We start from the raw sequence: 26653 nt of genomic DNA, 5'->3' as shown, positions 1-26653 counted from the left end.
GAAAGCAGGTGACCAATAGTTCAAATCCTGCTTTAGCCATGAAAAATCAACTTGGGTGATTTAGGGCTAGTCTCTCTCTCTCTCAACCAATACACTTCACAGGGTTGTTTTTCTGGGGAAAGTAGGAGGAGCCAGATGTGTTTGCTGCCTTGAGTTTTTTGTAAAAATAATGAAGGTGGGAAATAAACAAAGAAACAAACCAGTAATTCATCTCCTTAATTTAAATAATATGCATGACAGGATGCATAATAGTACATAGTGTAACAATTTTCCTTTTCTATATGCTAGTCCTTCAAATACTGAATACCTTTTTAAAGTGGCATAAAATATTTCAGCAATTTATCCGTTGGTTCAAGGTTTGTTTGTTTTTAGGGGAAACTATGAAAAGTGCAAACTGTGATAATACTGATCCAAAGTCAGAGTCATGGATGGTACAAATGTCAAAAGGCTTTTGAGGAAGTGATGAAAGGGCTTTACATATCTGGGCCATTTGATAAATAGCACTGATAAATAGCAGTGCGTCCATAGACTCACTGTCACTTAAATATATATATATATAGGATTGCACTGACCTGCGGTGACCTGTAGTGCACAATTTCGAATTTATCTTATCAGATTCAATTAACAGTCATACCACTACTTTTTCTTTTCTTTTCTTTTATAAAAAAAAAACACGTGCTCAGCAATATTGCTTTTGTTGGTGATGATTGTCAACCCAAAGTTGTGCAAAATCTTCTAATTTAAACTTGTACCTTGCAAAGCTGCCTATGACAGATATCGCAACTGCTTTTTTGGCAGATGGGCTGATAAAACCCTTTCATTCCTTATCATTTCAATGTGATTGATCTACAGGAGGGTAGGAGGAGGAGCCTCAAGATAGATAAATGGCATAGGAGGCTGCATACAGGAGGAAAGATTTTCTAAAATGGGGTTACCTTATTGTCACCCTCTTTCCCCCTCCCCCTTTGAGTGGTGCAATCAGATAAAGCGTTTGTCGTTTCCTTGTTTAAAGTTGGTGTATTTGTAGTCCTTAAAACGAGAATATGTGACTAACGATGCAGCTTCTGTCAACGGGTGCAAAAAACAAGACAAGGGGAAAATAACATTCGTTCCTTTTGCCGGTAGATGGCGCTATCCCTTAATTTGCAGACTTGGTTTTCATTTCATTATTTAAATACAGAGCAGTCTCTTTTCTTCCTTCCCTGCTTTTTTTTTTTTTTTAAATTCCCCCACAAGCACCCCCTCCCTTACGGATGTTGGGGAACACAGAATGATCCTTAGAGAAAGACGCCAGGGCAGAAGGTTCCTGTAAAGGTTTCTTTTCGATTTTTTGGGGCTGGATCATTTTTGTCCCTGAGACGGTGTAAAAATGGGAGACTTTGGAAGCTCCTATCTTGAGGAACCTGGACAGCTGCAGTAAGGAAAACACGGCATATGCAGATCTATGGATAATGGTTCTCCTGCTGATGCTGTAATTTATCACTCTTCTTCTCAGGTAAGATAAAGGGTTTAAGGGAATATTTCATTGCCGGGTTTATGTAGTCCCTATCAGGCCCTGTTACTGATTGTCTCCTGCTGATGTATCTGCTGGACCCTTTATTTTGGATGCAACAAGGAGAAAGGAGATTTCAGAGAGGTGCATTTAGGCTGAGGTGTACTGAGTTTTGCCTCGTACATTCCTCCATTATAGGAAAAACAGTTTAATCTCTTACAGGATGCTGTTAATTCATTTTCCAGAAGGTATGGCAGAGATTTGCTTCCCTTCCGTTGCTCAAGTCAAAATGTATTGTTGCTTGAGCTTGGTTCTCAGCCACAAGTGATACATTTTTCCAGGTTGTCTTATTTTGTGCGTTAACAAAAATGGTCGAGGAATAACGAAGCCGACTGAGAAAACGGAGGTGGTGGGCTGAAGAAGATCCTTCGAATCACACTACCACAGAAACATACTGTATTGTTAGCATTTTTAGGTGACAAATAACAGTCTTTCGTAATATTCACCCTGTTGTTTATCAAGGTATATATAGTTCGTTTACAGTATTGCAGCACAGCACATCCTCCCAGTAGAACAGCCTTCTCAGTGGAGGAGACAGTATGAAAATCACAGATAAGGTCAATTCACCCACTGGAAGGTGGCAAAAAGCACAGCAAGATTAACCTTTTCTTTTCTTTTCTAAAAAAGATACCATTGCATGTTCAGTCAGGTATTCCAACGTATTCCTTGCCTTTGCTTTCGACTCCCACATGCCCCACTGCATTATGTGTCTCGTTCATATGATTCAGACTATGAGAAACAACAGGGCTTCCCAGCAGGCAGCAAACCAATGCAGCTCCTGATCCTAACTCCGCTCTATACCCCCACCCCAATTTTCCCCTCTTGGAAAAAAAAAATAGGATTGGGATAATTGGGAGAGCTGATTTCCTGAATCAATGATTCACAAGCACTGTCTCTCTGGGTGAGAAACCTTCTCTGGTCTCCTTGAGGATAAGCAAGGAGATCAATATTGCGGCTGTCAAGGCAACGCAGTTTGCCAGGTTGATTGCAGCAGAAGGTTTGGCCTCAGCTTCCTCTGGCACAGAGTAAATCAAATAGAACTCCTGTTGGCTTCTGAGAAGCTGGCTTTGCTGGTTGAGGTGCTTGGATTCTTTCCACAGCTGAGCTCTGAATCAGTGGAGGGGCCTAGAAGGAGGGGGGGGGATGTTCATGGGAAAGGAGCCGCCCTTTTTTTTTTAGGCAGGAAGTAGGGAGGAGACACCCTTGCTGTTCCTGGCTGGTGGGCCATGGATGGTCTTTGCATGTGAGAAGGGTTGGATGTGAAGCTGTGGATGATGCATTTCCTCTCCCTCTGCCCAGCCTTGGCCTTTTGTGCTTTCTGCAAGGCATTCATTATTAAGCAGAAATATACATCTCCCACATAAAGTCTTCCATTTCCAATCCACACAGCCATTTGTCTTACTAAAATCAGCTTCTCGAGAGCACTCGGAATGGAGATTTGGAAATGAAATGGGCACTGCAGATGTACTTTCTATAATTTAAGAGGGCAACGGAAGAAAACCGGAGAAAGCACATTTGAGGAGCAATATTTTGATGGGAGAAGAACCTCTGACAATCATTTTAGAGAAATAGACATGATTAGCTAACCGACAGGTAGCCATCTTATGATCTGTTGCAATTGAAGGTTGCATGCTGCCTTAGAGATAAAACAGATGAACTGTAGCAACTGAATGAATTTTGTGGAGCGATGCTCACTTCTAGTTGTGGGATAAACACCTGTGACTTGGTTTCTGTGGTTGTTTGTAATGGAAAACTACCTTTATATTGGTTTTTTATTTTATTTTTGGCAATGACAATATGTCTAGGCTTTCTATTCTCATTCTCACAACTTCCCTAACTGGGTTGAGGAAAGTGTCATGCAAACACCAGAAGTAGGAGAAGTAATGCAGGGAAGGATTCGTTTCACTTGAACCTAGGGCTTTCTGCCTCTTCCCCTTTCTGAACAGGTCACCTAGAAAAGTCACTATGAAAACAGGGGGAACTTTGTCCCTCTTTTAGTTTTCAGTGCAAACTCAACATTTCATTGAAAAAAAGGGTTCCTATGGTAGAAAAAAAAGGGGAGTTATATCCTTCCAGCAGATAGGTTCAGTGAGGAAATGGCTGCTCCCCTCTTCACTAGGTCACCGTTGGTCATAAGCTACATGCATATAGAGATGGTCCATTAACAAAGCTAATTGGATTATTCTGTCAGGTGAACCTAACTTTTGCATACCATGCATGCATTTCAGACCTGTTGGTCCTTTTTGAGAAATATTTAATACTTTATCCCTGAGAGGCTTCAGCTCTGAGAATCTCTTTCACTGTTCTAAGCAAGTATCCATAACGCACTTAAATAACAGGTAAACCTTGACTTATGACCATTTAACAATTTGAAGTTACGATGGCCTTGGAAAATGTGACTTACGATCCATTCTCAAAGTTATGACCCCTGTATTACTGTCCCAGGACTCCCAGTCAGTGATTGCAATTTGGCCACTGGGCAACCAGTTCACATTGATGATGGATGTAGCTTCTTGTGGTCACATGTTTAGGATTTGCAGTCTTCCCAGCTGCCTTCCAACAAGTACAGTCAGTTGTGGAAGCCAGATTTGCTTAACATTTATGTGACTCAATGTCTGTGGTGTTTCACTTTACAACCATAGTAAAAATGGTTGTAAAACCAAGTCCGGTCATGGGATGATTTGCTTAACGATCACTTAGTGACCGAATTTCCAGTCACAATCATGGTTGTAAGCCAAAGACTACCTGCATAAGTATAAGGCTATAGAATTCAGCCAGTTCACATCAATTATAGTTTAGCAAAGACTTTATGTAGTTTTCCCAGAAATAATAAGGAAGCTGTTCACTATTTACTTCAGGACCCTTATCTGGAAATTTGTTTGGGCTGTTCAGTCCAATTTCCTAGTGGTCTTCCATCCAAATACAGGTAGTCTTCGACTTACAATCACAATTGAGCCCAAAATTTATGTTGTTAAATGAGATATTTGTGAAGTGAGTTTTGCCCCATTTTACAACCTTTCTTGCCAGAGTTGTTAAGTGAATCACTGCAGTTGGTAAGTTGGTAACCCAATTGTTAAGGGAATCTGCTTTCCCCCATTGACTTTGCTTGGCAGAAGGTTGCAAAAGGGGATTACATGACCCTGGGACACTGCAGCCATTACAAATAGGAACCATCTCAATTTTGATCACATGATTATGGGAATGCTGCAAAGGTCGTAACTGTGAAAACTGGTCTTGTCTTATTTTTCATTGCCATTGTAACTGTGAACGGTCACTAAACGAACTGTTTTAAGTTGAGGATTACCTGTACTTGCTAGATCTGACCCTTGTAAGCTTTTTGACATCAGCCAAGGTTAGCTAGGTGCTATCACCTGTTGTGTCAGTGATCTTGAACTTTTAATTTTTTCTTCATTCCTCACAATACAATACTGTAGATACACTATCCCACCCCAGCCTTTCATTAACGAGAGGAGACACAAATATGTTATTTTGGATTTCATGAGGAATTGAGAAATCATGGAGCTTTAGTACCTTTTTCTTTAGTATCTACCTAATATCTGAAAACTAGTCAGATTTCTCACAAAGTTCTTTTCCCAGCTATCAACCCTTGAGAGGTCTCTTATAGATTTCCTTAAAATCAAACATGCAAAGCAGTAAAACAATCTGAAAGTCCCCACACAGAGTCCAATGATATACACCAATCCTCTGAATCCTGTTTCTCATTCTCTGAAAACTTTACCAACAACTTTAATCATCAATACCCAGCCTAGAATCCAATTCTTCTATTTTGTCAATCTGTCCAAACACTTGGATCTATTTCTAAGGTCCATCTCAAACAGGTAGGGAGCAGCCAAAGAAAGAACCGTCCCAGTGGTGACATCTGTCATCTTCCAATGGTCCTCCAGAATCTCTAAAATAGCATCTCTGCAGACTCCTTTCTACAATTTCTTCACTAGGCATAGACTTTGTAATGTTTCCATTCACTAAAAAGTTTAGTTTTTACAGTTTGTTTTTAAACCAAGTTGTTCAATAATGCGAGGGCCAGGACCATTTTAGAAATGGTTCTCTTTCTGAACCTCCACTCAGCTCTTCTTCTTTTCTTTCTATATCTGATCCAGCAGACTTCATTTTAAACATTAAAGCACTACCCTATAAATGTACAGTACAGCAGTACAAACGTACAGTATGTTATATTTTTTTCTGAAGTTTGTACTATGTATTTCAATAGGGTCTCCTCCTAAGTAAGCAGGTGAAGGAGTGCAAAAACAGTTTATTCATTTACATTTGAAAGTGGTAATAAAAGAAATCATGAATGAACTAATGTGATTATTACGTGATGATTAACTGTGTTATATATTTAACTAATCTTGTAAATAAGGAAGGATAAATCTCAAAAGTGAATGGAAGCATAAGCAGTAACAAATAATAGTGCTAATATGGTAGATTGCAAGAGGGTTTAAGTGCATCTGATTATGGTTACCAACTATGTACATAGATAGAACTAGAGTTGGTGTAGCAGTTAAGGCAGTCTATGGAGTTGGTCAGTCATCCAGGTCATGGTTGTCCCAAAAGTGCTTTTTCAAGAGGCAACTGGACTTTCTGGTTTTTTCTTTAAAGACCTTCCGCTTCTCATCCAAGAAGCTTCTTCAGCTTTGTTTGTTTATATGCTAGGAGTGTACTTGCTACACAGTGAGGATCTCTTTTCATTTTTTGTACTTACTCAGACTTCAGTACTACAGCTGTCTAATCTGGTAGGGCTAGCTACCCATATGGTTCATGCAAGGCAGGAACAAAATCAAATTTTGATCTGGTAATTCCTCCAACCTCACCCATGAAAGGTCTTGCTTGATTCAGTTATGGTTGCACTTGCTTTTTTTAAAAAATATTTTTTGCTGCTTCTTGGCTACTTTCATATTGGGAAACACTCCAATTGTTAAATAAGTTAATTCTGAGCTTGATTGCGATGTGCTTACTAAAGACAAAGGTTGTTTTCATACATCCAAACTCAGCTTTAGATTAGCCCAACGTGGTACTGTTCCCAGGCCAGCTACATGCTGTGTTGTTTTCAGAAAAAACCATGTAACAAACGGAAGCATTTGACAGCATTGTGGCAAATGGATGACACTTACTGTGTCCAAGTTCTGTTTTCCTCACTCATAACACTTTATTACTGTCTTTCTGAATGATTGCTTCATGTATACTTTGACAGCGCTGTTTGACAGAATTAAAATATCAATAATATTAGTTGATATTACTTTAGAGTATCTCCCAAACTGTTCCATCGCACGTTATGCATGTTTTACCCTAGATATTAAACCTACTTTTTTCAAAAGCCAAGTCACCCAAATATCTCCCTGCAGCCTTGATTATCTTAAATATGATAGCTAGAAAATACATCCTAGTAACTTTTAAGAACATGTGTTCAAAATACATCTTTTTTTTAATAGAAAAGTTTTATTGAATAAACATTAAAAACAACTGAACATAGTACGACTTTCCTGGCAGTTATTTTGCCATACATGCATATAACCACTTATAACAGTTAGTCTCTTCCTTATTTTGCATTACTAAGTTGGTGCTATAAATGTATATAATTTCCTAATTACAACCCTAATTTCCTTTCGCATTCTTTTTACACAGTCATTATATCCACTATTTTATATTGTCTTTAGCTTAAAGTTCATCCACCTTCCGTCTTATACAGCATCACAACTTTTTCCCCTTTGTTCTGACTTCCTTTTTTCGAATCTGACCATTGATACAGTTTGTTCCAGGCTTCATAGTATTCTGTTTCATCCTTATCTTTAATTTCCAGTGTTAACCTGTCCATTTCCGCACAGACCAAAATTTTCTTTATTATTTCACTTTGCTCGGGGATATCTACCTTCTTCCAGTTTTGGTCATAAACCAATCTTGCTGCAGTTATATCATGCAACATTAGATATATCATTCCTTTGCTATTTCCTTCAGTAATTCCCAGTAGGAACAATTCTGGTCTGAACTCTATTTTTTGGCCAAGCATTTCTTCCAGCCATATCTTAATCTGCGGCCAAAATTATTTTGCTTTGGTGCATGGCTGCCACATATGATAATATGTCCGTAACACTGTCTTACACTTCCAACATTGTGGTGATATGTCTTTACTCATTTTTGCCAATCTTGTTGGTGGGAGGTGCCATCTGTAGAACATTTTGTATAGGTTTTCTTTATAAGAAGTGGCCAAAGTTAGTTTCCTATTCCTTTCCCATAACTTTTGCCATTTATCTAATTTAATACTATAACCAAAGTTTGTTCAAAATACATATTTTAATTCCAAAATAAATGAAACATTTATTTGGAACAGCTCTGGGCAGGGCTAAGCCCAATAAATTGTTCTGAACGCTGAGACTTCAGCCATGGTGTCTAATAAATAGCTAAACAGGGTCAATTATGCACAAAGCACATAACCCTCTTTGGACTATTAGCGCAATTAGCCTCTGCACAATTGTGATTGGGGATGTGCTTCCTAATCAGGACCCTGAACCTTCTAGTTGTTGCATCTATACAAAATTAGAGCTGTCACCAAACATCATATAGATACAATATTTGTATTCGCTTGGAAATCACAAGCAATTCATCCCTATTTAGCCGGTTTCAAAAGTGACATACATATGCTTGATAAAAGTGCTTTACTGTAAGATTAACCATTATATTCTACACAGTTTTTATATAAATAACAACTTATGTATATTAAGGTTTAGATTGTTCTTAGCCCACTTTCTAATGGGAGCTCAGCTCCCCCATATCATTCTCCTCTTCCTCAAGCTGTTTCTTCCCCACTTACTATGTTCTAATGCAAACCTGCTTTTTTCCCCTTAACTCTTAAAGAGTTTGAGGACTCTGCAATGTAGAGCTACAGCTGTACATCTTTATATCTGGGCCTATAAGAAATGGAAATGGAAAATGGAATGGATGAATGAAAAGATGAGAAGGGCTGGACACCTAATTAATTTTTTTAAAAAAATATGATAATGTATTGTGCTGTATTTGTAGATCTGTTAGCATCCCAGAGCACATTTGTGGGCATACATTCATGTATACACACACACACACACACTGGTTGGACTTTGTCCTAATGAGGACAGGCTATTTAATACATAATGATCAATCAAGTAGCTTATTCAGCATTTATTATAATGAAAGGTTCTTTAATGTACCTTCAAAATATTGCAAATGCTCCTGTGATCCAGGGAAGGTTTCCACCCATAGAAATTGTAGGTGATCATGCTAAAGTCTCTCTTCCCCCCAAAAGATCTCCCCATATTTTGGAGCAGATTTTTCAGGGGCATGCAACTTATCCCCTTGTCTTCTACTGCCAGGAGTTGGGGGTTCTGCTTGTGAAGGCTATGACAATATTTGATCGTGCTTTTCAGGTAAAAATTGCTTCCCACAGGAATGCTCGTTATCATAATTTGCTATACCATTGGTACATGCTATGTTTAAATAAAAACAAGAAGAAGCAGAAGCAGAACCAATTCAGGCTTACAAACTAAACAGGCATGCCCTAGAGGGAAAGAAAGCAGAAGGGAAAGGGAGACGAGGGAGATAAATTTAACACTGCTGGGACAGAGCAAAGTTTATATCTGGATGGATGGCCAGATTGAACTTTCCTTGCTGCTGAACTGCTGATTAGCTTGATGCTTCCCTGCTTAGTCATACAAAGAGGAACGGATAACCTAAACAGAGGGATTTTGCTGAAAGGTATTATTTTCCCTTTTCCAAAGCTTCGTCTGCTGATCTCCTCTGCTGTGCTGGGGTGGAAGGAAAGAATTAAGTTAGTGCAACAAAAGGAATCCAAAGTCATAGGGATTATTCTCCTCTGACACTAAGCCAGAAAGGTGCATTGAGCTGAGTATTACAATACCAACCTGCCATTAACTAAGAACTAAGAGCCTAATAGATAAATCGAATAACAGGTTGTCCTCGCCTTATGACCACAACTGAGCCCAAAATTTCTGTTGCCAAGTGAGACATTTGTTAAGTGAGTTTTGCCCTGTTTTACGACCTGTCCGGCCACCGTTGTTAAGTGAATCACTGCCATTGTCAAGTTAGTAACATGGTTGTTAAGTGAATCTGGGTTCTCCATTGATTTTGCTTGTCGGAAGGTCACAAAAGGGACCCTGGAACTATGCAACTGTCATAAGTATGAGTCTGAAATATGAGTCCATTGCCAAGCCTCTGGATTTTGATCACGTGACCATGGGGATTCGGCTGTTTTTAGTGAACAGTCACTAAATGAACCATTGTAAGTTGAGGACTACCTATACTTCTGTTTTCAAAGTTGCCCTTCCCTGTTCTTAGTGAAGAGTGTTTTTTTTCTAAGTTGTGATTGGATGATATGGAACAGTGGTCGCCAATTGGTGGGCTGGGGACTACTGGTGGTTCGTGAAAAATTTTTGGTGGTCCGCAGAGAAATGTCCCTCCCCCCCAAAGCCCCCACCCCAAAGCAATTAATCTAGGCTGCATGGGAACACAAGGCTACGCCACTCAAATGGCTCGCTCACTCGTTGGCCCCCACCTTTCGGTCGAGCGCAAACCTTTCTTTGAGTAGAGCCATGCGAGCTGGAACTGAAAGGTAAGACCAACAGCGAGGGAGGGAAATCCACCCTAGGGTGGCTTGCTGATGATGGTGGGAAAATCGGTCCCATATTCCAGAGCTGCAATAGTCACAAGACTGGCCCTTTGGTCATCCTGGAGCTGCTCCTCCACCCGGCCTGCCATGGACTTGAGGAGCTGCTCCGGGATGACCAAAGGGCCAGTCTTGTGACTACTGTACCAATTTCAGCAAGCCACCGTCAGTCAAAATTCATATTAGTGGTCCGCAGGATTTAAAATTATGAGTTTGGTGGTCCCTGAGGTCCAAAAGTTTGGTGGTCCCTGAGGTCCAAAAGTTTGGTGACCCCGATATGGAAGGATTCCAGAAAGCACAGTATGGTTTTCTTTCGGTGGAGATAAATAATAAATGACTACATGTAATGCATTCTAGGAGGGAAGTTGGCATTCAGGGGAAGGAGATGCTTCTGTGATCCCTATCTTTCAAGGAATATTTGACAGCAGAAGGCTTCACAAGGCAAATGTAAATAAAAAAGGAAATGTGCTGACTGTGCAATGCTCAGGAGGCAGCAACGCATTTATTTTTCATGCAATCCCAATGTTTCTAAAGTATTGAAGGAAATTGTGCTAACTCATCATGTTTTCTCAGTAGCGATATCTGCAAACATGCCAGAGATGAAAGGATATCTATTAGCTAGAGTTATGCTTGTATATCATCTACCGTAATGTAGGGAAAATCCATCCAGGCACTTATCCTGTACAGTATAAATATAAGAAAAAATACTGATAGTTTCCAAGAAATAGTAAAATTCATTGATTAAATAGTAAAGTAGAGCAAAAAAAGGGGGGAGGGGGTTACAATTAAAAGGTAAATATCAAGCTAAAGAGATGACCACATCCAAGCAGACCACTGAAAGTAGTAAGACCTTCAGTGATTTATGATAAGTGAAGAAAAGAAGGAGGGGGTATGCCACAATGTTGTCTTGCATTATGACTATATAAAAGGATTTAAGATGCTACAATTAAAGGTGATGCGTAGCACTATTGAAAAGCTCTGCAAACCAATCAAGAAAGTGCTTAAATAAAATATCTCTTTTTTGTACAGCTTAATTTAGCATGCTAATATTGGCAGACACCAAAATGTCCACAGAAAATGTTTGATATGAAAGACTGGGAAAATTTTATTATTTATTTTTATTGCAGTGGCTCAGAGTCCATTGGAGTTGGACAGCTATAATAAACTTAATTTTAAAAAAAAGTTCCATAGCAGAGAAAAAATTTCTGTTCCTGGTTCTATTCAGCCCAGGACAACTTTTGATTGGCCCAATAGAATTTGTCAAAAAACTAACAGGTTTACCAGAATGGACAAAAACACAGCAAGTATAACTTTGGAAATGTAAGATTTCTTTAGCCTTTAAAATTACCTTTTCATCTTGGTAGCCTGTTGTTTCCATAAGATTCAGGGTAACAGAGATGAAACGAGAATTCTTTTTTTTTTAAAGGAGAATTTTTGAAGCAAGTATCCTAGAAGATAATTTGCAAAGTAAACTTACAAAGATTTTCCTCGAGATGGAGAAGTATATAAAGAGAGAGATAAAAAGAGGGTTGAATCAACAATAGCTGAGTTGCAGCATTTGGGAGAGGAGAAAGGAGAAGGACTGAATAGATAGATACCATAAATCTGGCAAAGGAACAAAGTGGTAAGCAGTAGAGAAAGCAAATAATAACTTTCCTTCCATATAAGGTATACAATGATATGTTCAAAGAGGACGAGCAAGTGTCCCCTTCGTGATGAATCCATCGTTATGAGTGCAAGAACAAATAATGTTAGTCATGAAGAAACTTTACCAGTCAAAGAACATCCAATGAGAGCTCTGTACATGCTTGCAAAGATGGCCACAAGATGGTCAATCTGAATGATTGAATTTTTCAGATTGAATTTTTCCAGCAGAGGTCCACAATGTCTTATCAATTAACATATCTAAAAATAGAGATTAAAAAAAGAAAAGGGAGTAAAAGTATAAATGTATCTTCCTCCAAAGTGTGTTGAAGGGGAACTTTTCTTTCCATCTTTCCCTCCCTCCCTCCCTCCCTCCCTCCCTCCCTCCCTCCTTCCTTCCTTCCTTCCTTCCTTCCTTCCTTCCTTCCTTCCTTCCTTCCTTCCTTCCTTCCTTCCTTCCTTCCTTCCTGTTGTGGTTCGCCGGCAGCCAGTGCAGATGGCAACGGAGTTGGACAGTAAGGAAGAAAGGGGACCAGTCGGGGAGTCTGCAGAGGACTTGGATGAGGGTTTTGCGTCCGATGCAGGGAAGGAGCCAGGATCATCTGGGAGTGGGGTGTGCCTTTGGAGCCTTCGGAGTCTGGCAGCAGCGAGGCAGAGGACCCAGGGTAGCCTGTTCTCAGTGCACGTGTGTGCAGAGCTGCTAGAAGGCGAGAGCAGCTGAAACAAAAGGGGCTGGGAGGTGATTGCCCCTCCCATAAGGGATAAAAGTCAGACCTCAATGATGAAAGCTTTGCAGGAAGCAAAGCAGTTCAATAGATTCCGAGTCCTCCTTGAAGCTCTGTGTATTCTGGTTGTTTTTTTCTGGTATTTTGGGTGGTTTCTGTTATAATTAATTTGGATACTTCTGTTTTTGACAGCATTCCATAGCACTGACAGGCGTGTGCTTAACTTGGGGAAATGTTTATAATTAGTTCTGGCTGGGAATGCAAATAATTCCCAGCGTTGCAATAAAATAGGTTTTGTTTTTAAAATAAGTTTGTGTTTAAGTACGTTTGACAAAGCCTGGGTCAGAACCCTTCCTTCCTTCCTTCCCTCCCTCCCTCCCTCCCTCCCTCCCTCCTTCCTTCCTTCCTTCCTTCCTTCCTTCCTTCCTTCCTTCCTCACTGTGTATCACATGCACTTCTAAAAGTCAGGAAAAATAACTTTAAACACACATCCAAGGTTGCTTTGCATTGCCATTTTGCATTTGGAGGCTGAATCACGTCCGCTCAAATTACAAAGGATAATTTACAAAGGGTTATATAGCAGCAGTCCCAATCTTTCTGGCTTGTGTAGACTGGTGGCAACAGGGAGGGAGAGGGGCTCATTTCGTGCACATGTGCACCACTTGCACAGCCCACTATCCAAAAAGCCACAGCCCGGTACCGAGCTGTGGATCAGGGGTTTGGTACTTACCCAGATTTTTAGAGCGCAAATTAGGTAGGTGTAGTGGTCTTAAACTGTATCAAATTCTCTCCAAAGCTCACTTTAGGAAAAATAAACAAGCAAAGTATTATTATTATTATTATCCCATTATCAATTTAAATCCGAATGAAAATCAAAACTGTTTGAATTGTTTTTGTTTTTAAAGACTTTACGATTCTTAATGAACTCTTCCTCCCCCAAGAGTATCTTCTAGTTTTAATACAAAAGGGCTCCAAGGACATCACAACTTTGTGTGTGTGTTCCTTATGTGAATTAGCTGGTCCCCGATGATCTGTGGAAATGCTTTGGCTCTGTAAACAAGTCTAGGTGATGCCAATAATGTTAATTATGTACAAGAAAATATACATTTGCAGATAAGTCAGTTCTAGAAGCGTATCCATAAATTTGCAGATATGCTCAATGATATGTAAATTGTAAACTTTAATCTTATGGCAAGGAATTGGATAAGAAATATCTTTTCACTTGGTAGACCAAAATTCCTTAGCAATAGTTCATTCTAAACTGCCATGTGTTTAATGATGAAGTAAATTACCACAAATTTGTATCTGTTTGTAATGTTGGTCTTAATGGAAAGCCAAATAAACAAATAAACAAATTGTGATAACAGTAGATTTACATACGTTCAAATTTCTCAAGGTATACTATCTTCATTTTTGGCCTAGTCATGTTCTATCAGTCCAGAATCAAAAATTACTCTAAAATATCTGGGATTGGAGCTATAATGGAATTTAAGAACTGTTGAGGTAATTCCCCATTAGGAGAATGAGCGCATACAGGGAGATGTATTTGAGAGTAGTGTTTGAATAATACACACACAGCACACAGATACACTGTACAGTAAATGTTGGTTTTTATTTTCAGAAACGTTTTAAGCAAAGTTCAAAATAAGCAGTCCAAATTCATTCACAGGTAAAATCAGTCAGTTTTCAGTCCAGGGATAATCCAGTAACAAAGTCCAGTGTCAAAAACAGTTCAGTATCAGACTTACATCAAATCCATGAATAACAGTCAATTAGAAAGAACGGCAATACTCTCCAACAGAAGGAAACAGAGACTGAGTCTCTCTTCTGAGACTAAGACTAAGACAACCCAAGTTTCTGGCTCCATCTTATGGCCGTTTGAGAAACCATACCCAACTACAGTTTTTGCATTTTCTTAAAGATACAGTATTAAAATGTCTATCCTGGTTTATATATTGTCCAACCCAAATAGCTGTTAGGTCGCTTACATTCCTAACATTGTCCCCTTTTGGGTAGGACAATATATACAACCTTACATTCTAAGTCCATAATCTTCACAGCACACCTTATGCTTTATAGAGCCTTGGCCCTTTGTAAAATGATCTGCTATATTGTTTTCTGACATACAGTATTCTAGCTTAATCATCTTACTTTGCACACATTGTCTCACATTTAAATATCTTAAATCTGTGTGTTTCGTTCATGTTTTAACAGCAATATTTGAAGCCATCTGTATTGCTGATTGGTTGTCTTCATAAACAACAATAGAATCTGTTACATTAATTCCCATATCAATGAATAATTGTTTATACAAAACTAAATCTGTACATAGTAAAGACAAACATGAGAATTCAGCCTCCATTGTTGACAAACTTAAATGTTTCTGTTGAATAGACCTCCATCCAATCAACACTTTTTCCAATAATACTACAGTACCCGATGTAGATTTTCGTGTATTTATGTCTGTAGCAAAACTTGCATCAGCATATGCAGTTAAACTCAGTTCATCTTTAGGCTCCAAATACAATGCATAATGCATTGTTTGTTTCAGATATCTTAACACATGTTTAGCAGCTTGCCAGTACCTTTCAGTCGGCTCAGCATTAAATCTCGCTAATTGATTAACACTGTATGCAAAATCTGGCCTTGACCAATTACTCAGATAAGATAAACTACCAATCAAGGACTGATAAATGTTCTTATCAAAAATAGAACTTTGAACATCACTATGGCTAAACTCCTGGCTCATTGGTGTTTTAGCCGGCTTACAAAGTTCCATTTTAAAACTTTTTAGTAATTGGTTAATTTTATCTGCCTGTGAGATTTTGTATCCTCTAGTTCTATCTATCTTTAAACCAAGATATTGTTTGATTTCACCTAACTATTTTATCTTAAATTTCTTCTCTAACAGTGAGATTGTTTTAGAAGCTTCTTGTTCAGTTTTGGTGATTAATGCTATGTCATCAGTAAACAATAGCAACAATGAAATCATACCATTACTTTCTTTTTTGAACAAACATAGATCAGCCATGCCAGCTACAAAACCTATTTTAGTTAATTCTTTAACTATACATTGGTTCCACTCACATCCTGATTGCTCCAAACCATAAAGACTCTTTTTCAATCTCCAGCAATCAGTTGTATTATCATCTTTTATACCTAAAGGTTTCTTTAAATATATAGTGTGTTGCAACGGTGCATGCAGATATGCCATCTCTACATCCAAATGATTTACAATGTATTTCTCCTTAGCTGCCCACACTAATGCTGCCCTTAATGTAGTAGCCTTCAGACTAGGTACAAACACCTCATCATAGTCATTTGCTGTCTGATTGAACCCTTGTGCTACTAACCTGGCTTTATGGGTAACAGTCCCACCCACACCTGTCTTCAGTTTATATATCCATTTATATCCTATGGCATGTTTACCTGATGATAACTTCACATTTTCGTATACCTCCAGTGTTTTTAATGATTCCAGTTCCTTATCCATTGCTTTCTGCCAAGCAGCCTGATCCTTAGCAGGATACAGTTTCAGTTCACTATAATTACTTGGAACTGTATTCACTTGGCATACAACACTAGCCTGATATCTATCAGGTGGTCGTGTTACTTGGGCTAATTGGTGGACTTTTCTGTGCCACGTGCTCCTGTTCTTCTACCTCTTCCTGTGCCTGTTCTACTACTTCCTCCTTATTGGCTATTTGTGGTTTACTTATTTTATCTTTAGGGACTATTTGGGTGTCAATAATAACATCATTTCTGGATTCCTGTTCCAGTTTATTCCACTCAACATGCTCAAGAAATTTTGCACTAGCACTACAATAAACACGAGCTGTGCCTTGATCCCAGAATCTAAATGATCTATGGTTGGCCTCATAACCTACAAAAAATAACTTCTTAGCTCTATGTTGCCCTTTCAGTCTTACTTGTGAGGGAACCCATGCTGGAGCTCCAAATGTGTGTAGGTAACTTAAATTTGGCTTTCTGCCATGCCAGCGAGTGAATGGCAATTCACCAGTTGTTGTGTTAACTACATTGTTTAACACATGATTACTACACATTATGGCCTCACCCCACAGTGTTTCAGGCAAACCTGAATCAGATAACATAGTACGAGCCATGGCTTGTAATGTTTGCCCTCTTTGTTCTACAAACGAGTTATGTTGTGGTCTATAAGGTGCAGAACGTTTATGCTCAACACCAGCCAATTTCAATATTGTTTGGAATCTTTTGTTAACAAACTCAGTCCCATTATCAGTAACTAACATAATTACTTTACTCCTCATTTTTCTCTCAGCAAACCTTAACCAGTTAAAGAAATGTTGGAATGTTTCTGTTTTGTTTTTCATAAGATAGCAGAAACCGTATCATGAGTAATGGTCCATAATACTCAAAATATAGCAGGCACCTCCTAAACTAGGTTTCTTAGGACCAATTATGTCAGCAAACACAACCTCTAAAGGTTGTTTGGTCTTAAACCCATTTAGTCTGTTTGCAGGAATAACCGTGCTTTTATCTTGGCTACAAGCATTACAGTTTAAATACTTGCAACAGGGTTTCAATTTTACTCCCTCTGACAATTCAACAGTGTGTTTGAGCATTTTGAAATTAATGTGTCCCAAACATCTATGCAGTAAATGTATGCATTCATCATGTGGCTTAACATTGTTATAAACTGAGTTAGCCATCTGCAATTGGTCGTCATGTATTACATATAAGTCATTCTCTAAAGTAGCAGTAACCCTTTTACCCTCTTTCTCTGTTATACAGTTATCTCCCTTAAAGGTTACTACATAACCAAGATTAACTAAAGCCCTTACTGATAATAAATTAAATTTCAGTTTAGATACATATAACATAGTTAAATGTTTGTTTATATAAGAATATGCAGTACCTTCACCTGATGCTTTAATCTTCCATCCATTTGCCAATGATACATGTTGTTTACTCGTGGACATCTTTACAAACCTTTTTCTATCTTTAGTAATGCATTGCAATGCTCCACTATCAACAACCCACAAATCATGGTTTACAGTTGAATTGCTAGACATAGCTAAACTAACATTCTTCTTAGCCTTCTGGTGATTACCAGTATTCTGTTGTTTTCCCTTCTTACAGAATCTAGCTATATGTCCCCTAGCCCGACAAGGAAAACATTTCCTAACATTATAGGCAGATGAAGACAAATCCTCTTCTTGTGGTTGTTCCTTCCTCAGTTGATCTTTATCCAGCCGTCTTCTTGCTTCTTCTAACAATCTTCCAGTTATGTCAGTCAATGTCAGTTTATCTCTGGGCAGGACTTCCAGTGAAAATACATAGTCATCATAACTTTCATCCAATGAGGAAAAATGATGTAAACTTGATGCAGCTCTGAAAACATCAGTTCTTTTTCATGTAGCTCTTGAAAAGTTCTTTTCATTAAGTTTAAATGAGCTAACATATCTCCACCTTTCAGAAGACGTGCTCTAAACAGTTTACGTGTAAGATGTATGTGTGCACCTACACTGTCACGAACATAAATCCTCTTCAAATTCTCCCAACACATAGCAGCAGACTCTTCTACATGAATATGGACTAGCTGCTGGTCACTCAGTGTTAGTCCAATTATACAAAGAGCTCATTCATTATTCTGTTTAAAGTCAGCAATCTTCTTGGCATTGTCCTCATTAGCTGGATCCCAAACATTTACATCCGGTGGGTCTTGAACTACATTCCATAAACCTTCTCTACGCAGAAGTAGACTGCACTTCATAGACCAGGAAACATAGTTTGTTCCATCCAACCGGGTTATCAGTGATAGACTTGTTGAAGTGTCTTGTGCCATCTTTACCACAATTAAACAGTAAACAGCTGTCTGTATATAGTACTGTGCATACACACCAACTCTCAATTATCTGAGCCTGGTATGGCCTGGGCCCATAACCAGTGTTGAGGTAATTCCTTGTTAGGAGAATGAGCGCATACAGGGAGACGTATTTGAGAGTAGTGTTTGAATAATACACACACAGCACACAGATACACTGTTTTTACTTTCAGAAACGTTTTAAGCAAAGTTCAAAATAAGCAGTCCAAATTCATTCACAGGTAAAATCAGTCAGTTTTCAGTCCAGCGATAATCCAGTAACAAAGTCCAGTGTCAAAAACAGTTCAGTATCAGACTTACATCAAATCCATGAATAACAGTCAATTAGAAAGAACGGCAATACTCTCCAACAGAAGGAAACAGAGACTGAGTCTCTCTTCTGAGACTAAAACTAAGACAACCCAAGTTTCTGGCTCCATCTTATGGCCATTTGAGAAACCACACCCAACTACAGTTTTTGCATTTTCTTAAAGATACAGTATTAAAATGTCTATCCTGGTTTATATATTGTCCAACCCAAATAGCTGTTAGGTAACTTACATTCCTAACATGAACCATTTGACATTTCACTATAATACATAAATAATGTATATAACATATATCTTAACCCCTTCTCCAGACCTTTTCCTTTTTTAAAAGCTGAAACATGATAACTGGGTCTTCAGGTATCAACATTTTTTTTTTAAAAAAAATCCTGGGATACAGAATCATTTGAGAATGCTGAAAAATATTTACAGTCACATCCTACAGCAATTTACACTTTTGGAATTACCACAGCTGCAGCTAAATTTAAATATGGTGCATGTTGTTGATCACACACTCTTGTGTTTGTCTTCAGACCCAGTAAAAGAATCCAGATAATAACACATTGTGAGAAGCAGTTGTGTTGGTTTATAGCACTAAAATTATATTTAATAAGTACAAATTTAACTTTTAGTCAGAATGACTGGCATTTTAGAAAATTACTTTTTACTGTGGCTGAATAAGCTATGTGAGGCCTTCTTTATATTTGAATTATTTCCTTTGCCTAGTTTTATAGAAACCAAGGCAACTGGAAAGGTTTTGAATGTAAGGCAGCTCATCCAGAGTGAAATGAGTAAGCTGAATTCAGCTTGATGAGTAAGACTATATGTTGTGCTTTAAGTCTTCATGAGCCAAGAAACCCAGTTTAGGAACAGCTAAAAGCATAGCCAAGGACTGATTTAGTCCTTTTAACCCTTTAGCAATGTATCTACATCCACAGGAAGATATTACCTTGCTGAAAAGTCCAGACCTAGAGTTTATTTCTGGAAAAAAACCTGCTTTAAAATATATTAATAGACTAGAGGGTTCTCAAACACAGGGGTCGCCAACCTTTTGGACCTCAGGGACCACCAAACTCATAATTTTAAATCCTGCAGACCAGAGACCCTGGGAAAATCCCCCCCAAAAAGTCTGCAGGAAAATTCCCCACCCCGTTTTCCTACCGATCGATCATTCTTTATTTGGGATTGCAGGATATCATCTCCAGCTCTGTTCTCGGGGGGGGGGGGGGGGGGATAGAGAGAGAGACTTTTGGCCTCATGCAAGGAAAGCAGCAGAAGCAGCAGAAGTCTTTCCCCCAAATTCCACCAGAAATGAGTCTTTGTGAGACTTGTCATGCCAGCACAGCCCCTTGGAGCAGAATGCCTTGCAGGGTCCCAAAGACACATTTCTGGTGGAGTTTGGGGGAGAGAAATAAAGACTTTTGCTGCTTTCCTTGTGTGCAGCCAAAAGCAGAAGAAAGAAGTGGAAAGAAGCAGCCCGGTGGCCAGGCGAGGCGCATGGAGCAAGTTCCCCCTTCTGCCCTTTCCCCCCTTCCCTAACTACCTCATGTTGCAAATGATGCAAGCCTTGTGTTCCCGCGGGCCATATGGGCAACAAAGCCTTGTGTTCCCGCGCAGCCTGTATTAATTGCTTTGGGGGTTGGGGGTGACATTTCTCTGCGGACCACCAAAATTTTCTCACGGACTACCAATGGTCCCCGGCCCACTGGTTGGCAACCACTGCTCTAACATGATCTCATTGAGGGGGTTCTGTTTTAACGTGTATCAGGCTTGCACAGGTAAAAATGACTGCTGTCAAATTCACCTCAAGCATTTATTCCTGTTTTGCCCATTTCAGGTTGGACAGAGTTGCATTCAAGTTGCAATGCTAACATTTTGAAAGCCCTTGTGATAAAGTTTAATTACTAAAATTAGGTGTTAAAGTATATGTATTCTTAACTCTAGGGAGTCAATTTTATTCCAGGAGGTACATTTACCATGTTAGAGAATCACAGTACCACAAAGTTTGAAGAGTCCATATTACAACTTTGCTCATGCCAATATATATATATTTAAATCTAAGGATAGCTCAGATAAATTTTACTACTTCTTAGATTCTAAACATGTGTTTCCATTTTAAAAGGTTTAAGTGAGTAGGTGCATGGCAGCATTTCATCCTACAAGTGATAATTCTGGTACAAAAAATTGGTCTTTTTCCCAGTTCATTTTAATTAAATAAACTGCCCTTTCTTCTCTTTTTCTCCCTCCCAAAGGGTATTTTATAAGCATTCACCTAATAAATTCTTAATTAATCCATTTGTCTCATGAAATTCAAGTTTTCCCAAGCAATGGATATGGCATGAAGAAAATAAAGCCCAGCCAACAATTTCAAATGTTTTAAATGCACTATTTTTTTATTGAATTGCAAGCCAATTATCTACTCAATTTTCCTTCAGATAAAAAATGACGAACTCAATAAAGACCAGCTTAATGTTTCCTAATACAGTTTTGTCCTGCCTCAGCTTTCCATTAGCTAGGATAATAAATATATCACAAAAGGGTTTAAAAATTGAAGTTAAAAAATGTCTCTGTGGAAAAGAAAAAGATTCTGATCCATCCACAGGTTTTAGAAATTTGGGTGTGATGCAACCATGAGAAGAGGGATAAAATAGACAAGCCCTCCAGCTATTATTTGCTTGTTTGCTTGCTTTTTTTTTTTTTTTTTGCCCACAATAACCAAGAAAGTCTTAGCAGGTTATAAGGGAAAAGCTTTAGTGATCCTTAACAGTAAATCTCAAAGATAAGTTTGAGGGTGAGGGAGCAAATAGGCTCCTGTCCTTGTTAAGATGGCTTTCAATATCTTATCTCTTTTGGTTCCTAGATGTACTGTTCCCATCTGGGCCTGAGTGACAGTAAGAGTCAGACTTTTTGAATTCTTGGAGGAAATTCTCTTTCCACAGAATGTCAAACTTCAAATGGAGTTAAGAACTAACCCCCACTCCTTTAACCTCAAACTATCTATTCTATTGACCTCATCCCATTCCTAAGAGGTCTGTAAGGGGCGTGCATAAGTGCACCATCGTGCCTACCATCCCTGTCCTATTGTCCCCATTTATTTGTACCTATTTCCTGTATTCTTACTCATGTTTATACTTATACCTATTATCTTGTAAGGGATTGACAAATCAATCAATCAAATAAACAAACAAACAAACAAACAAACAAATAAATAGTAGCAACCTGTATTACATCATAGGAATCCACAACAAACTGAGATGACATCAAAAACCATGACATATGCAGATGTGATATCATGATTTAGCTGCCCCTCAGTGCTTATGTCCTGACATCACTTGCCCACCCGACTCTCTTTACATGCCTATAACATACACAACACTTCAGCCATACTGTTGAATGGCTAGCAGTTGGAGGAACCATTTGTTGCTTTTTTTGAAATGGGGTGAAAATGGGAATGGAAGAGAATCCAGCATTTGACACATATGGGAGATAGGCTTGAACTCTTTGCTTTTGTGAACTATCTATTTAAATTTAGTTCTGTAGCTCCCAATCATCAAAAGGTTGCCAAAATGTATCCATTTTGGGTGGAAGCACAAAACTCCTTCCCTGTTTCTAAATGGCTCTTAGAGTATGCCTAAGAGATAAGGAAAAATTTGTAAAGTTTATAGGAGTACGACATATGATATAGCAAGTGCTTTTGGGAAAGTGTGTTCTGAAATATCAATCCCAAAAATCGTTGATGGAAGCACATTATGCTGAGCCTAAAATAAATCCTTCAGTTTGGAAAAGATAAGAAGCACTAAGTATTTTGTTGGCATCCAAAGTCACCTGGAAATCCAGGTTCTGCTGTTATGTGGGATCCTATTTATCTCCAATAGGTACCCCATATCATCTGTCCTTTGAAAGAGCACATTTCTGGCCTTTTTTATTAGATCTTTTTCCTGCCTTTATTACTTTATAAGTAACTCTGGATGATGTACATGTTTAATACCCCTTCCTTCTCCTTTTTTTCTATGAGATGGGATGAGGGCAAGGCAAGGTGAGATGTAATAAATAAGGAATCAGACTGAAAGCAATATGACAGTGATGTGTTCTGGCTTGCTGATTGCTCAACATAAACCATGCTTTGGGTGGCTGTTATAGGAAATTGGTTGATTACATTGGGTTTGATTCCATGATGTACTGTATTATGAACTGTCTCTGATCCTTCACATGCTCTGGCTGCCCTGGATTATCATGTACTTCATCCTCATCTTCATGCCATCTATAGATCAACACAAAGGCAATTGTGATTGTTGTTAATGTGACATAGTATCCCTAAGTGAAGCTGTCACATTTTCCGAACAAGCTGAAACTTTTGTTAAGTGTTCCTTTATATGAATTGATATAAGTCTCATTCTGAACCTCCTGGAACCTGGCATCTCCATGGAACTTGGAGAATTTTAGCAAATATATATTTGCAGAACAAACTTCACAGCTGTGGTTTTGTTGTTGTTGTTAAGATATTGATTAACCTAGCTGCACCAGAATGACTGCAAAGAGATGGAAGAACATGGATTAATCTTTGGGTAGCAAGCAGCCATTTTAGTTACACCAAAGAAACAATGCTTAACGAGCTTGCATATGGTGTCTCACCTGCCACATTGCAGGAAAAAAAGGGGGAGGCGAGGGGAGGAAATTGAGGCATGGTTTCTGCAAAATACCTGCTTATTTTTATTCAGCTATTGTCAACCGGGCCTACAGCAATTCAAATACAATTTCTTGTGAACAGGAGTCACTAATTTTTAAGGTGATATACTAATGAATCATTTTTGCAGAACTACTTCCCAGCATTTTGACAGATGCCAGTGCCAGTCACACTTGCTCCTTCGTTTCTTGTTCTCTTTTGTACCTTATTTAAACTATGCTCCTTGATTTCTGCTTGGAACAATAGTCCTAAGAGTCAGGGCATAATTTTGCACAGGTCAATGGAATTAATGGGATGGATAGCTTTCTAGATGGAAATCAAGACTGGAAACCCCATATCGTCTGTCCTTTGAAGGAGCACATTTATTCACTAGTTCTTTTCCCTGCCTTTATTATTTTATAAGTAATAAAGTAATGTTCTGCACCAGGGTGGGATACAAGTTATATAATGGGGCTTGCAATGGTTGTATGACAGAGAGATCCTGCTATCTCATAATTTGATAATGCAATCTGACAGCACTACAATTTAATCTGATAGGTGGGCACATCACTGCCCATGCCACTGAATTTTGGACCAGTTGAAGTTTCTGGGTGGTGTTCAAGGCAGATCTATATGTAGAACACAATAGTGTTCAATAGTACCCTGTTCCCCCGAAAATACAATCTACGCTGAAAGTAGCTTGATTTTTACACGTGAGCCCAATATAAGCCCTAACCCCCAAAATAAGCCTTAATTAAGATCCCACCCACTCCAGAGTGCACGGGTAAAAATTTAGGGTGAGGATGGAGGGGCAGGATCTGCCCTATTACTTATGTTTGGACAGTTGTAGCCAGGCCTCGCACACCCTGACACCTGCCTTGCCAGCCCATTTCTTCTGCAGCCAGCAAGGCTGGCAAGACTTTCCTGAAGGCCTCTGTAGCTGATAAAAAAGGTCCGGATTGATCCAGAGTTCTGTTATCGGCTGCAGAGGCCTTCAGGAAAGCCTTGCCGGCTGCAGAAGAAGAAGTTCCTAAAGGCCTCTGACAACGAAAAGGAGGCCGGGGGTGATGCACACAAATGAAGTTAGTCAGTGAATGACATCTCCTGAAAATAAGACCTGGTGCCTTTTTTGGTGGCCAAAAAAATATAAGACAGGGTCTTATTTTCTGGAAAACATGGGTAATCAAGCCATGAGGTAACCAGGGTAACCAGTCAAAATTATATTTTAATAACTTTAGTCATAAATCTGAAGCAAATGTGACGCAAACCATTTTATGACATACACAGGAATCCAAATTAGCCTAAGAACTCCAAAGCAGATGTCTAGTTTCACTAGAACATTAGCTTTTCTTATTTTTTAATTTAGATTTATTAAGTTTTTTAATAGAATAAAAGACTACTCTAAAAAAAGAAATAAGAAAGTGCAAAGAACAGAAATAACAGGAAAAAACCCTAAAGCTACGAAATATATGAATGATTTCAAACCTTCTTTTCAACAGATAATTACAATCTCCTTTTTAATGTTGTACAAATCCCTTCAGCCTCTCACTTAACATCTATAAATTCCTCTTTCAACACTATAGCCAAATTCTCCAAATAAAAGGCAATTTACATCAGAAGTAAAGTCAAAAGAGTAGTAACTACCAGTAGTTAATCTGTCAGTCTGTAAATAACACCAAGATACATATTTGACAAAAAAGAAATTTATCCTATGAACAACAACCACAAAAGCCCTTCTCAGTTTTCAGTACGTAACACTAGTCTCAAGAACAAAGACAAGATAAACCTCAAAAGACCTAAGGAAAATTTTTCTTTACGGTCCAGTTTTCCAAAAAGATATCAGGGTACGTCAGGGGTGGGATTTTACCGGTTCGGCCCAGTTCTATAGAACCGGTAGTTCAGAAGAGCAGCTGACACCGAACCAGTTCTCTCCAAAGATCTTCTTTTCTTTGGTTGGGCCCACCTGCCCACCCGGGCTCTAGGCTTTCCTTTATCTTTACCTTAGTTGCTTTGTGCGGCACAGCTGAGTGCCGCGTGTCAGCAGGAGATGGTGGTTGCTTGCAGAAGTTGTTTTGCAAGTACTGCGCATGCGCATGCCCGCAAAGCACATGCTCACCGAACCCGTTGCTATGCCGGTAGGATCCTACCCCTGGGGTAAGTGCCAATCAAATCTCGGGACAGCTGTCCTATAAGAAACATTTCTAAAATAAGTAGGGAAACTTGAGAATTCCCACTGCAGATGACTATATGCAACAGGCCAGCTCCACATACTCACCAAGTTCTCAGAAGTTTTCCCCAGGAAGTGAAGATTTGTGACTAGGTAGTAGTGGGCCAATATAACTGGTCTCTGTTAACTGAGACTAGAGTCAGCTGTCATGGTACTGATGGTTCCAGAGAATTTTTGTTGTTTTTGCTGTTTTTGTTGTTGCTGTTTACATTTTGGAATTTTATTACTTGTTTTTAAGGGTTTTATACTATATTGTAACCTGCCAGGACTCTGTTTTTTAATTGCTGGGATACAGAAATATAATAAACAGATAAATATTAGCTCTCTCCACTGATTTATACCACCGAGGAAAACAAACCATGGTCTGAATTTTATTTCCCCTGGAATGTTGTACAGCCCAATAATTATTAAGGGTAGTATTTTAATTTAAAAAAATCTCATATTAGAAAAGAAATACTATACATTGTGGTGTTAATCATGATTGTAAGCAGTCACCTTAGAATTAAGGCAGCACTGGCAACATAGCAAGTTCTTAAATTTTGAAACTTAAATAGGACGGTCTGGGAATCTAATCCTAAAAAAACAAGTTGCAGGTTTCCGTTTGGAACCAGGAGTCCTTACTTACTGTGCAACCTGCTGAAGCTCTCTTGGTCATAAATGGATGAAATTAATCCACAGCATGTCTACAGCAGGTAAAGAAAGCCAAGAAGCAGGCCTTCTGGGTCCCAGTGTTTCTCTGTGAAGGAGTTCAGCTGATTCTGCTCTGGGCAGAATTCAGTCAACAACAGCTGGGACTGCACAGCTGCAAAGAACTGTCACAGGCAGCTGGTCCCCAAGAGAGTGTTTTCATATAATAACCATTAAAAGACTAATGGCCCCTGAATAATAATATGCACTCCATATGTTTACAGCAAACACTCCTATTTGGTAAATTTATAGATTTCACCCTTCCTAGATTCTCTTCTTTCCAACTTTATTCAAAATATTATTTTTCTCTCCTCCT

General features: G+C 38.8%; 1 protein-coding gene across 1 annotated transcript in view; it reads left to right on the top strand.

Annotated features, from left to right (window-relative positions):
• The first annotated feature begins 1215 nt into the window (after positions 1 to 1215).
• SCN2A (sodium voltage-gated channel alpha subunit 2) overlaps positions 1216 to 26653 on the top strand; it is a 108038-nt gene continuing 82600 nt past the window's right edge. Inside the window, exon 1 of the mRNA XM_087949806.1 lies at positions 1216 to 1495. The gene's annotated coding sequence lies outside the window, so the exon portion shown is untranslated. The remainder of the gene's footprint in view (positions 1496 to 26653) is intronic.

The sequence above is a fragment of the Notechis scutatus genome, chromosome 1 (assembly GCF_049901735.1).
Source record: "Notechis scutatus isolate UNSWTSFEM ecotype Mainland chromosome 1, rNotScu1.2, whole genome shotgun sequence".
In the NCBI taxonomy this organism is placed as follows: Eukaryota; Metazoa; Chordata; class Lepidosauria; order Squamata; family Elapidae; genus Notechis; species Notechis scutatus.
This window is presented reverse-complemented; position numbering and strand designations above follow the sequence as displayed.